At 38.7% G+C, this 11548-nt stretch overlaps 1 protein-coding gene across 1 annotated transcript in view; it reads left to right on the top strand.

Moving 5' to 3' along the window:
• The first annotated feature begins 1405 nt into the window (after nucleotides 1-1405).
• Nucleotides 1406-11548, top strand: part of LOC135219087 (hydroxyacyl-coenzyme A dehydrogenase, mitochondrial-like) — a 225038-nt gene continuing 214895 nt past the window's right edge. Inside the window, exon 1 of the mRNA XM_064255646.1 lies at nucleotides 1406-1443. The gene's annotated coding sequence lies outside the window, so the exon portion shown is untranslated. The remainder of the gene's footprint in view (nucleotides 1444-11548) is intronic.

Raw genomic sequence — 11548 nt, forward strand, 5'->3', positions numbered from 1 at the left:
ACGGGCGCGCTCCTGTAACTTTCACCTTGATGAATGGCCCTTAGCCGTTTGCATTATTAAATACCCTTCTATCTGTTGCAAGCTAGGGTAAAGTAATTATTAGTTTATACCAGAATAGCATAAATAGATTTCAGAAAGTGATCATAAACATCTAAAGAAAGAGTTTAATCCAAGTATCCTATCGAGCTCACACTCGAGCTAATCATCCTGTCGGAAGTTTTTCATACCCTTGGAAAAGTTGTGCTGGCACAGTAATAGTTTGACGGCTTAGTAGAATTAAGGATAGAATAAAGAATATTTTCAAAAACATCATCGTTATTGCAGCCCTGTTCTTCCACAACTGTTTCCGAACACTTGATCTCAGCCATCGTCGCCGTGACGTAAATCGTGTTTGTAGAACAAAAACGGTCGTATTACTTTCCGGGACTTTTCCTTCCAATTTGGATTGAAGGAAATTGATGAGGCCGTAAGTTGTCATGTAAGTCGAGACACTTTCAACATATGATCCTTGGCCGTCAGCTTCGTAGTTGTATCTTTACAGCGTTAATCTAACTCTTTCTTGCACTTCTCTATTTATTAAAATTTTATTGAGTTCCCTCTTTCATTTATGATCCTCTAACATTTCCTAATGATATTTTTCTTATCTTAGTGCGTTCCCTTTCCCGCGAAAGGCTGTATTTTTAGTCATTTTTTGCCTACGAAATTGCTTGCTGTCTTGCAGTTACAACTCGTACTTGAACCATTTATCGATAAGCGTGACGTCAAGTTTTATGTCCAGTTTTATATCCTGCAGAACTTTTATAGCCACTTGAGCTATATTTCGGCTTTGCCGGTTGCACCCTTCGGACTCATGGCTTTGAAATGACAAACCCTCATGGAATTAATTCTTTGCCAAAATTCTGTTGGCTTTTAGACTTACCACAGCTAGGATTTTAGCATTATTAACAGCAATCTGACCTCATTAATCTGTTATTAAAGTGTTCTTTCATACATGCTATCAATAACTTCCAAAAAAGCGCCTCAGTGGCGTGGTTGGTATGGTGTTGGCGTCCCACCTCGGTGGTCGCGGGTTCGATTCTCGGCCATTCCATTGAGGAGCGAGAGATGTGTATTTCTGGTGATAGAAGTTCACTCTCGACGTGATTCGGAAGTCACGTAAAGCCGTTGGTCCCGTTGCTGAATAACCACTGGTTCCATGCAACGTAAAAGCACCATACAAACAAACAAACAATAATTTCTAAATGATACAAGCATTTCTTGTAGAACATTGTTAGTAGACCTGTCAGTATTTCAAAACACATAATTATTGTAATTCTGAATATTCAGTAAAACTATATTGTCGTCATATAAATATTTGAAACACATTTCCTCTCTCATTACAGGAATATAGTGGGCAACTGTGGGTGTAGAAAGATGTTGTATTAAGAGCCATTTTCCTGACTGGTAAGGACATGCTGATGGTTTTCTTCCTTTTATGGCTTTCAGTTGGTCATTTTAGATGTCAGCTGACCTTGACACCTTTATACAGCCTGGGCATTTAATGTAATCCGTCAATGTTTGGTCGACAGGCGACAAGAACATCCATAAATAGTTCCATAAATAATTATTGCTCTGAGAGTTTCACGTCGGTGTCATTTCTGCTGAATATCAGTACTCGCAAACCTTTGTTTCCCTTTGCATGGAAGTGAGGAGAAAATGCTTGTATGAATCAGACCCAGCACGCTCAATGAAACTCCTCAATAAAATTAAAAAGATTTCTGCACTGACACATTCGCTGAACAACAGCCCATCAAGAGATCCTCCTCAACATGTGAGCATTTCCTGCCGAGTGATTTAGGACCCCCAAATAGAATATCGCTGCAGTGATGTGGTTTGCGTTTGTTTGTGTTTATGTGACACCCTCTGGAAGGAGGAGGGCTGTGCATTCCCTGTGCTTACGTCCCTCCTCTCTTGGGGGTAACGCCGGAGTATCCGGTGGGTATTGTGTTCGGGTTGACATTTATCAGCTTTCCTCGTCGTCTGCATCCTCAAGCTGATAACGGATGCAATAACCACGCTGAAATATATAAAGGAAAGAACAAATCACCCTGATGGTGTCAAATTAAGTGAATTGCGTCATGTAAAAAAGTTTGTAAATCTGGTCCCGGTGGTCATTACCTACAATATCGCTTTGGGGGAACAACCTATGTGAAGACCAATTTATATGGATATCCAGCGATTGTGAGGCGAAGGGAGGTTCAGAGAGGAGAGGAGAAAATACCGCACATGTCGTCTTCAAACACCACAGTGGCCATTACTATAAAAATTATGCTTCTTAAAACCCACCAAATAACATAATGGCGTCGCAAAATTAAAGTTATTGCCTCCACGGAACCTAAATGGGCCGTCGGTTGGGGTTTCCACCTCACAGACCAGTCAGTTTTCTGCAAAAGAAAACTATTGCGATGGCTTTGTTTTCCCTTCGGCACTTTTGCTCTTCTCGTTCACATCTTAAAAGATACAGAGACTGGAGGGCTACAAATTGGCATGTTGATCATCCACCCTACTACCATTAAACATACCAAATTGCAGCCCTCTAGCCTCAGTAGTTTTGATTTTTGTTTAGTGTCTAAATTTAATCATGATCGTATATCTGGCAACTCTATAGAACAGGCCACCACCGGGGAGTGGCTGAAAACTTCATTGGCCGCGGCTCATACAAAAAAACTCTTTTGCGCTGAAGAAACCTCGGACCATGTTTTACTTGTTTTCTTCTTGTCCCTGGAACGTTGCTTGAACTTCTGCCGTGAAAACCAAAAAAGCCAAATAAACCTGTTCCCTGAGAACTTGCTTTGCTGTGCGAATTTAGCTCTTCATCCCGGGAAACGATCTTCACGCTAGGAGTGACGTGTGAACATTAGCATATACAAAAAGACTCCGAATCAAGAGATCAAATGAAACAGATTGCCCTCACCAAGCTTTGTGTCCCGAGCGCCAGAGGGTCGGAGGAGTTGGAAGGTCACACTCGATGTCAAGGGGAGAGAGAGTACACCTTGAAGGAGCGGTTGGCGTGGGAGGGAAGCAGAATGATAAATGGAAGGGAGAGGTAAATCGGCGAAAATGAAGGCGAGATAAAAAGAAAAAAAAAAAAAAAATAAAAAAGTAATTGTCGAACCGTATCTGGGGGGGGTGAACCTGATACCAGGAAATGCTGGAAGAGATGAATTAGGGGGAAACGCCGATGTTAGGAAATGGAAGAATGAGAGAAGACGTTGAATCGTAGTTGGGGTTAATCGCTAATGGTAGAAAGGATCAGAGAGCGACTACTAGACAACAGGATGCATTGATGAGATCACGTTGGCTGTAACTAAGCACAACTTGAAAGGATCATCGCCATTTTTCAATTCGAAAGACGCTTTACGGAGATTAACTCTCCACGCTTTATTTTGTCTAAGCATTGCTCGAGACGCTGCTGAGGATTATTATTTTCCGGCCGTTGTTAAACTCGAAACGTCTTTTCCTGGAGGTCATGACGGCCCCTTAGCGCCTCAGTGGCGTGGTTGGTATGGTCTTTGCTTGCCACCTCGGTGGCCGCGAGTTCGATTCTCTGGCATTCGACTGTGGGGGGTTAGAGATGTGTATTTCTGGTGATAGAAGTTCACTCTCGACGTGGTTAGGAAGTCACGTAAAGCCGTTGGTACCGTTGCTGAATAACCATACTGGTTCCATGTAACGTAAAAACACCATACAAACAAACAAACAATGACGGCTCCTTAACTTACAAAAGAATTTTGGTTCCCTTTTAAACTTAGAAGAAAGCAGAATATGATCCGTGTTTTTAAGCTTGTCGTGATATTATTAGCCACGATGTTATTCCTATACCGGAATAAATTTAGATTTAACTTTTTAATGTAGGAGCCATGCGTTATTAACCTTTTATAATAGAGTACTCATCAATGTTTTGTAAGCTATAAATGGCTTATAATATTTGTCCTTTAAGATATGTAATTAACCTGGCAAAAAAAATTTGAATAAATAAATAAAATCCCCTTTAACTAAAAATATAACCTGGAAAATTAGAGCGTCTTTTGCTGTAAGTCCTATTTTATAAGGGAAAGAAGGGAGCACTCCTTACGACAAGGATATGCATTTATAAAAAATTTTGTTTTTGTCAGTTAACTATATTTTCGAACACCATTGTTAGACTGTTTAACTATATTTTCGAATACCAGTGTGAGACTGCTTTGTTCCCAAAGCTATGTAATGTTTTAACCTTAAGTTTCCACCCTTTATGACCTGTCTGTCGTTAGACGTCTCAAATTATTCAAAAGAAATCAAGAGACCGAAAATAGGAATTTTTCGCACAGTAGTGCATCCAATCTCTTTGACCATTATGAGCCAAGATAAGAAGACGAAAGTAAGGTTTTTCTACAAGTGACCGAAAATGTCTACACGTCCGTCATTTCTATTTTCAAAAGCTTTTTATTACTTGCGAAATTGCGCGAGGATGTCTCTCTTCTTCTAATTCATAATCATAGCTGCAAAAATATTGTTAGAATGATGAAATCTTAAGTTGCTGAATGACCTTGAGACTACACAAGTTAGGTTAACTTTTTAATTGGAAATGGTTAGTCTTCAGTTCATTATAGTGGGCTACATCATCATATTTTATCTTCGTGACTAAGAAGAATGTAAATTAAGAGAGCTTTCATCCTGGGACACTCCTCAGTCAGTGAGGAATAAAGTTATAAGATGGAAGCAGCAGTTGTGTCGTGGTGTCAGCGTAGGACATGAATCGTGACAGGGACGAGGCTTTTTTTTTTTTTTTTTTATCAGCTGACCTCACCCAAGACGCCTGCGAATTTGGGATCTAAACTAATAGCTGTGAACAACCTGGTAGGTACCGAAACCTAACATCGGAAGACATTTTAGGTCGACATAACATGAGACATTAGAGGTCACGGGAACTGTTGTCAGTTGGTAATCTTCCTACGGAAAAGAAAGCTCTGTGAATTAATATAATTGGTGAATTACCCAAAAGGAGAGAACAAGATGAAATGAAGTAGTGAACTGTGCTTAAGGGAAATGACTGGTGTTGTGGTATATTGAATTTATACGGAGTTTCCTATTCATTTTGGATAGTTTTTTGTACAGAACAATGGCTGCTGTGGAATTGAGTGTTGGAAGTCACTTCCTTTTAGAAAAAAGAATATTTTTTTTTTAGTATTTATCGGAAAGGTAACCGGCTTTCAGAAAATTTTTTCGAACAAATACCGCCCCCGGGTAACTGATAAATAGTTAAATTCTCAACTGTTGTAAGTTCTACAGCTATATTTGAGACATAAGAATATCCCTCAGTGAAAAAGATTTTTTTTTTTAAATTTCACTGCTTGTCTTTTCTCCAACCTCCAAAAATAATTATATATTCGAGACAGAAGTATGAAGACTAATTTCTGGATCCCTGAATAACCGGAAGGTATTTGTGCTCATTCGCCACACCGCAGAAAAAAAAATGGTCTAATTCACATACTACGTCCGAAGGTATTCTGATCATTTCAACACGCAAAAGCGAAGAAAAGGGGTTGACACGCAAATACGGAGAAGTCTTGTGATAAATTCAGCGTGCAGTAGTAACGGTAACCAAAATGTGTGTTTTTTTTTTTTTTTTTTTTTTTTCCAGTGAGCCAGAACTCATTCATCCGAGAAGATCCCCCAGCGGCAATTTCCAGAATGAATCGTTTTGCGTCATTTTCCGTGAAAAATGCCTGCCATTTCTCAGAGCTGCTGCGGTTGTGAAAACGGATAAATTCGTCCATTTAACCTCCCGAGACCAATGATCTGGCAAGCACAGGTTTCGACGCTTCGGCGACCCAGGTTAACGGGAAAGTTGCAAGCAAAAGACTTTCTGAGGATGAGGAACATTTGTTATAATTTGACAGGCGTTTTACGAAGGGTTCGTGACAGAGAGAGAGAGAGAGAGAGAGAGAGAGAGAGAGAGAGAGAGAGAGAGAGAGAGATTAAGCCGGAATTGAAGGCGATTGACATCGTTTTGCTTGCATGAAAAGGATCTAAATTATCACATTATCTTGTCTAGAAAATCATAAAGAGCCTCGATTTCATTATTTGTCTTTCATTTTTTGCAAGATTTTTCCTCGTTTCAAGCATCGGGTGAGACGTTGCAGGAAGGTATTAATTGAATACTTCCTTGATTTTATGGTAAGACTTGACACTTATATTCATATTTGTTCGGTGCTTCCGTTTCCAGTAAATGACAAATGCTCACGAAAGAAGTAGGAAAGTGAAATTACGAAAATGCCGTGTAATTTTACTACGGAAGTTTATGGTACGGTTCCCAAAATAATTTGTCATATACACAAGGAGTTACTAGGATTAGGATGTCGCAAAGATTTATTAGTTCATCCTGAGGAGACATCACGTGCTCACTTATCTTTAGGAACAGGTTTTAAAATTCATTCGCAGTGTTCTAATGATTTTGTCTAGCTTTCTTTTGAACTCCTCTACACTGTTGCTGTTTACAACTTCTGGTGGCTGTTTATTCCATGTGTCACATATCTTGTATGTGAAGAAGTTCCCGCAATGAGATGTGTTGTATCTCTTCAGTTCTAGTTTCCTTCCATTATTTCTTGTCTGGTTTTCGTTTAATGAGAAGAGGTTGCTGTCTTCTTTTCTTATGCCCTTCAGTATTTTAAATGTCTATTAGTTGTCCTTGCAATCGTCGTGGAGCTCTAGTCGTCTTTGGTAAACTATTTGCCTGAGGGATGGATTTACCTGTGTGGCTCTTGCTTGTACCCCTTCTAACCTATTTGTGTCCTTTCTTAGTGTTGGTGACCAAACTTCTATTGTATATTCAAGATGTGGTCTAACTATTGATGTGTAGAGCTGAAGCAGAGTTTCCTTGTTTCCGTATTTGAACTGCCTCTTTATGTATCCCACTAGGCACAACCCACTAGTTTCTGTGCCTACTTTTCAGCTTTTAGCATAGCTTTGTGGATTTTAAGTCCTTGGTAATAATGACTCCAAGTTCCCCTTCTTGTTCTACACTATTTATGTCATTCCCAAACAGCATCTAGTTTTGTTTGCACATGAAGTACGCGAGAGAGATGAGAATGCCACAAAATTCAATACATAAATTTATGTAGCTGAGTTAAACCCTTCCCTGAGTGTACATATGGTTTATTCTGCTACCCAGTATGTCCCAGATTTCTGCCGAGTGTCATTCACACGTTTGCGCCTGATGTCTCATAATCTGAAGGTGGAGACAGGCAGATGGAGCAGAATCCCGACCTATGCAAGAACTTGCCAGTATGATAATAGTAGTGTACAATCAGAAAGCCATGTAATTATTTATTGTCCCTTATCTGACGATTGCTGGACAAGATTTAATAGGTTGGACTTTACAAGTGTGGCTAATTTGATGGATGTGGAGCCTGATTTAGTTGTTGATTTATGTAGGTATATTCATGATGTACTGGGATTATATCAGTGAAGTGTTCACCTACCATTTGTAGGTTTGATGTTTTGTTTTGGACAAAATATATATGTATGTGTGTACATATGTATGTGTAAAACTATGTTATGTTCTCAATGATTTTTGTAACTAAAATAATGTACTTTTGTATAAATTTATGTTAGTACATAATATATTGAAAGTTTTGTCAATAAACTAACTAACTAACTAGTTGGCAAGAGGGATGTGTGACCTATGCGGATAATTCCCAGGCGGACAATTTCCATCCGGACAACTTGCATGCGGAAAACTGCCAGTATGGGCAATTGCCAGGCTGACATTTGTCACCCGAACAATTGCCATCGGTTCGAAAATATATTAGATAAAATGAAGGAAATAATTAAATTATTGTTACGGTATGTGGAATTGTTTTCTGGCTGTGTCTTTCAGGATTACGTTTTACTTATATTTTAATTATGATTTAGTTATTAGTTCGAAAACTAATACATAAAATGAAGAAAAAAAGGTAAAGAAAAGATATCACAGTTGATGTAAAGAAGCGAATATTACAAAAAAATTACATTTAATTCCAAAAAATATATATTGGTAATAAAACATGTACAACTTCAGGAAATATGTGTTATAAGCAATGGAACGTAGAAAGTTAATTTTATCTTCAGGATTATAGCGTGTGACTATCTGCTCTAAACGATTGTTTATGTTCTTATACTTAGTGGAAGTAGATCTCTCGTCTCTTTTTGTTTGAAGTACTTTTGTTTGGGATAAAAATTCCTCCTTTATAAGACGATCTATGAGTTTCCGAATGTTAGGGTGAGGGTGTTCAGCATTACTTGATAGCACACTGTGAAATCCTTCTAGATTGTTCGAGGCACAGACCTTTGAGTTCTTAGATTCATATTCCAAATGGAAATTGGAAACAATGGAGTAGCTCTTCTGCGATTTCCGCCTCTTCCTCTCATGACTCCGTTGTAATTTACCTCAAAATAGAGAAACTGGTACAAAGGCAAGGGCAGAGAAACAACGTATCTTAAGACAAAATTCATTATCATTATCGGTATCGAACCTTAAACCCCAAACCAACAATTTTCTAGCAGAAGCGGGAGAAGCATCCACTCGCATCAATGACAGGAAAAGTACATTGCATTGCGTTCAATGATCCTTTTTCAAAGTCACTCAATATGTTTGTTGGATTTTGTTGCAGGAAGTCTTAGATTTTTTTGTGAAACGTTTTACAAGTTTCCGCTGGTTTGTTTGGAAGAAGGGCAAATATACGAGGAAAACTACCCTTATCTACTTGGACATGGATGGTGAAAAAGCTGATCAAAAATTGCTGGTGACACCTTAAAGGTTCCATCAACGACCCAGTTTCTGTACCTCCTTAAATGTTCAAACCCTAATTCGGCAGCAAGTATCAGAATGCGATTGTGGTCTTCAGCTTCTGAATCACACTGCAGAAACTTTTCTCATGATGAAAGAAGTTGAGATTTTCTCAGGATGCAGAACCCTGCTGCCCTTTCCAGGGATTGCAGGAGCACTGGAACGTTTGCTGCCTCCATCGACGAATATTTCCACTTATACTTCAGCTCGCGTGCAACTGTCCAACGGCGATAAACAGCTATAGCAGCTGATGATCTTGTAGATGAATTATTCGGGGCAACATCTTTTAGCTTTACAACAGCACTTTTGGCATTAAATGTACTTTTCGATGCTTCATGATGTGTTCGTTGACAGTTTTTATCAACTCGTAGTTTCCGGCTTTTGATTGTGTGTGTGTACTCGTGCTTTACTTGATCTTTGAACACTCCCAGTAAATCGCAGATTTGTCACTATTATATCCAATTTTATGTTGCATGTACTGCAGACCATCAACTAGAATATCTTTGCCACCCTCACTTTTAATGGTAGAAGCCATTGCTAAGGGCTGTAGAAAATAAGTAAAAATGTTCACTACCGGAGTCTGGAAGTGTGAAATACAATAGATGGAACCCGTGAAAGACTAAAGTATTGCATAGGCTCACGAACACGCATTTTACTTGAAACCACTCAACAGAATATTACGTAAACGAGCAATTTTGTATAATAACACTTATTCTGACTCAACTAAGATTTCTAAACAAGGATTTTGCTTAGGACAACTTATTTAAACTACAGATATCCAAACAAGTAATTTGTAAAGGAGCACTTATTAGGAATGAATCTTTTGTAAGAAACAGATGAATTAAGCATGGAAGTTGTCCGACTGTCTATTGTCTGCTTGGCAATAGTCCGGCTGCCAATTGTCCTAGAACCGTTTGTACTACCTATTTGTAACACTTTACATTTATCCAGGTTAAAAGGCATTTGCCTCCTTTTTGACCGGTCTCCCATTTTTCTTAGATCATTTTTTAAACGTTCCACTGTATCTGGGTTTGCTGCATTTACACTTATAGTTTGGTGTCATCTGCAAATGTGGCTATCTGCTAATTAAGCCTACATCAATGTCATTAATGTAAATTTAAAGCACGAGCCGGCCAAGGACAGAACCCTGAGGAACTCCGCTTGTCACATCTGCCCACTCCGATTCTTCACCATTTATTACGACTCTGTTTTCTATTAGTTAGCTAGTCTTAGATCCAGTCTGCTATTTCTCTTGCAATTTCTAAAGTTCTAACTTTTGTCATTAGTTTCTTGTGTGGAACTTTGTCAAAGGTCTTTTGGAAATCTAAGTAGAATATGTCTATTGCTCTACTACTGTCGTAAATACGAAGCATGTTATGAAAAAAACTCCAAGAGGTTTGATAGGCAGGATCTGTTTTGTCTGAAACCGTGTTGGAGGTTTAACAAGTTGTTTCTATCAGTGTGATCCACAATTTGATCTGCAATTAATGACTCGAAAATCTTACAAATGTTTCTCCTCTTGGACCTTTTTTGTAAACTGGGGATCTTTAGTTGTGAAGTTTCCCGTTTTCATGTTTTATTTATTTATTTATTTTCATTTACATTTTAAGACCTTTTCATACGTACTCATTATGTTTAACACAGGTAGCATTCTGAAATGTGGGTTATTTTTGTTGTTTGATCAGTTCACTTTGTGCCTGCACGGGCTCTTGCTCCCTCAAGAGGCCTCTAAGAATTAGAGTGTTCATTGTCTTTTTTTCTAATTCTGTAAGAATGCGTTGCCCTCTAAGAATAATCCAATTTCAATCAAATGACGCCTTTATTTTAAATCAGATTTGTACATAGTTTACACATTTAAAAAGAAAGGCGAAATAAGCAAGTGAATATTGTCGCTGAAAAAATAAAAAAAATACATCGTTTTAGAAATATTTAAGGCAGTATATTGATGTTGAAGTGGAAAAGAAGTCGTTTCTATTCCGAAAGTCTACACCACTTCAGTTTACGTAGGTGTAAGGTTGTTTTTTATGGTTCCTATCGTTGCGTGTAAATTACATTGGTTTTGATATGATACCCGTTTTTTGACGTTTTTGTTTTAAATACTGCATACATTTATCATATTTTCAGTTTATTATATTTTTAAAACCCAGCTTCTACTCTTTTTCCTGCCTGCTGTTCCTGGCTTTTAGAATGCGGATACATCTGGAAGATGATTTAGATATTTATTATATTTTGCATAGAAAACTGAAAATCAGGCGTCAGACTCATTTACAAAATTACTTCCCCGTTGACCACAGAACACCCAGAAACCACAGCCTCAGGAGCGGTCCATTTGCACATGTTGTCATTTCTCAGACAGCGCCTGAGAAGTGTGAAAGACGGTGCTCTTGGTGTGGTATGGCCAAATGCAGCCGAATTTTGGGTGTGTCACGACAGCTGGCGTTGTTGGAAAGTTAATCACGGTGCATGAAACCCCGGAGCATTTTTAGATAATCTCGTTATTCTGAATAGACGCAATTATAGCCCATTAAGCGTGATTAAGCAGTGGTGGACAATGGACGGGCCTCTCGGGTTTTGAGGAAGATTTCAGAGTCGTGCGCTTGGCAATCAACCTACTACACTCAAATCCTTTGTGACTTCGCTGTGGACTTTTGTAGCACTTTTGGTCATCGTTCTTCGTTGGACGAGTGGTTTTCACACTCGGCT

This window comes from Macrobrachium nipponense, chromosome 11 (genome assembly GCF_015104395.2).
Source record: "Macrobrachium nipponense isolate FS-2020 chromosome 11, ASM1510439v2, whole genome shotgun sequence".
Classification (NCBI taxonomy): domain Eukaryota; kingdom Metazoa; phylum Arthropoda; class Malacostraca; order Decapoda; family Palaemonidae; genus Macrobrachium; species Macrobrachium nipponense.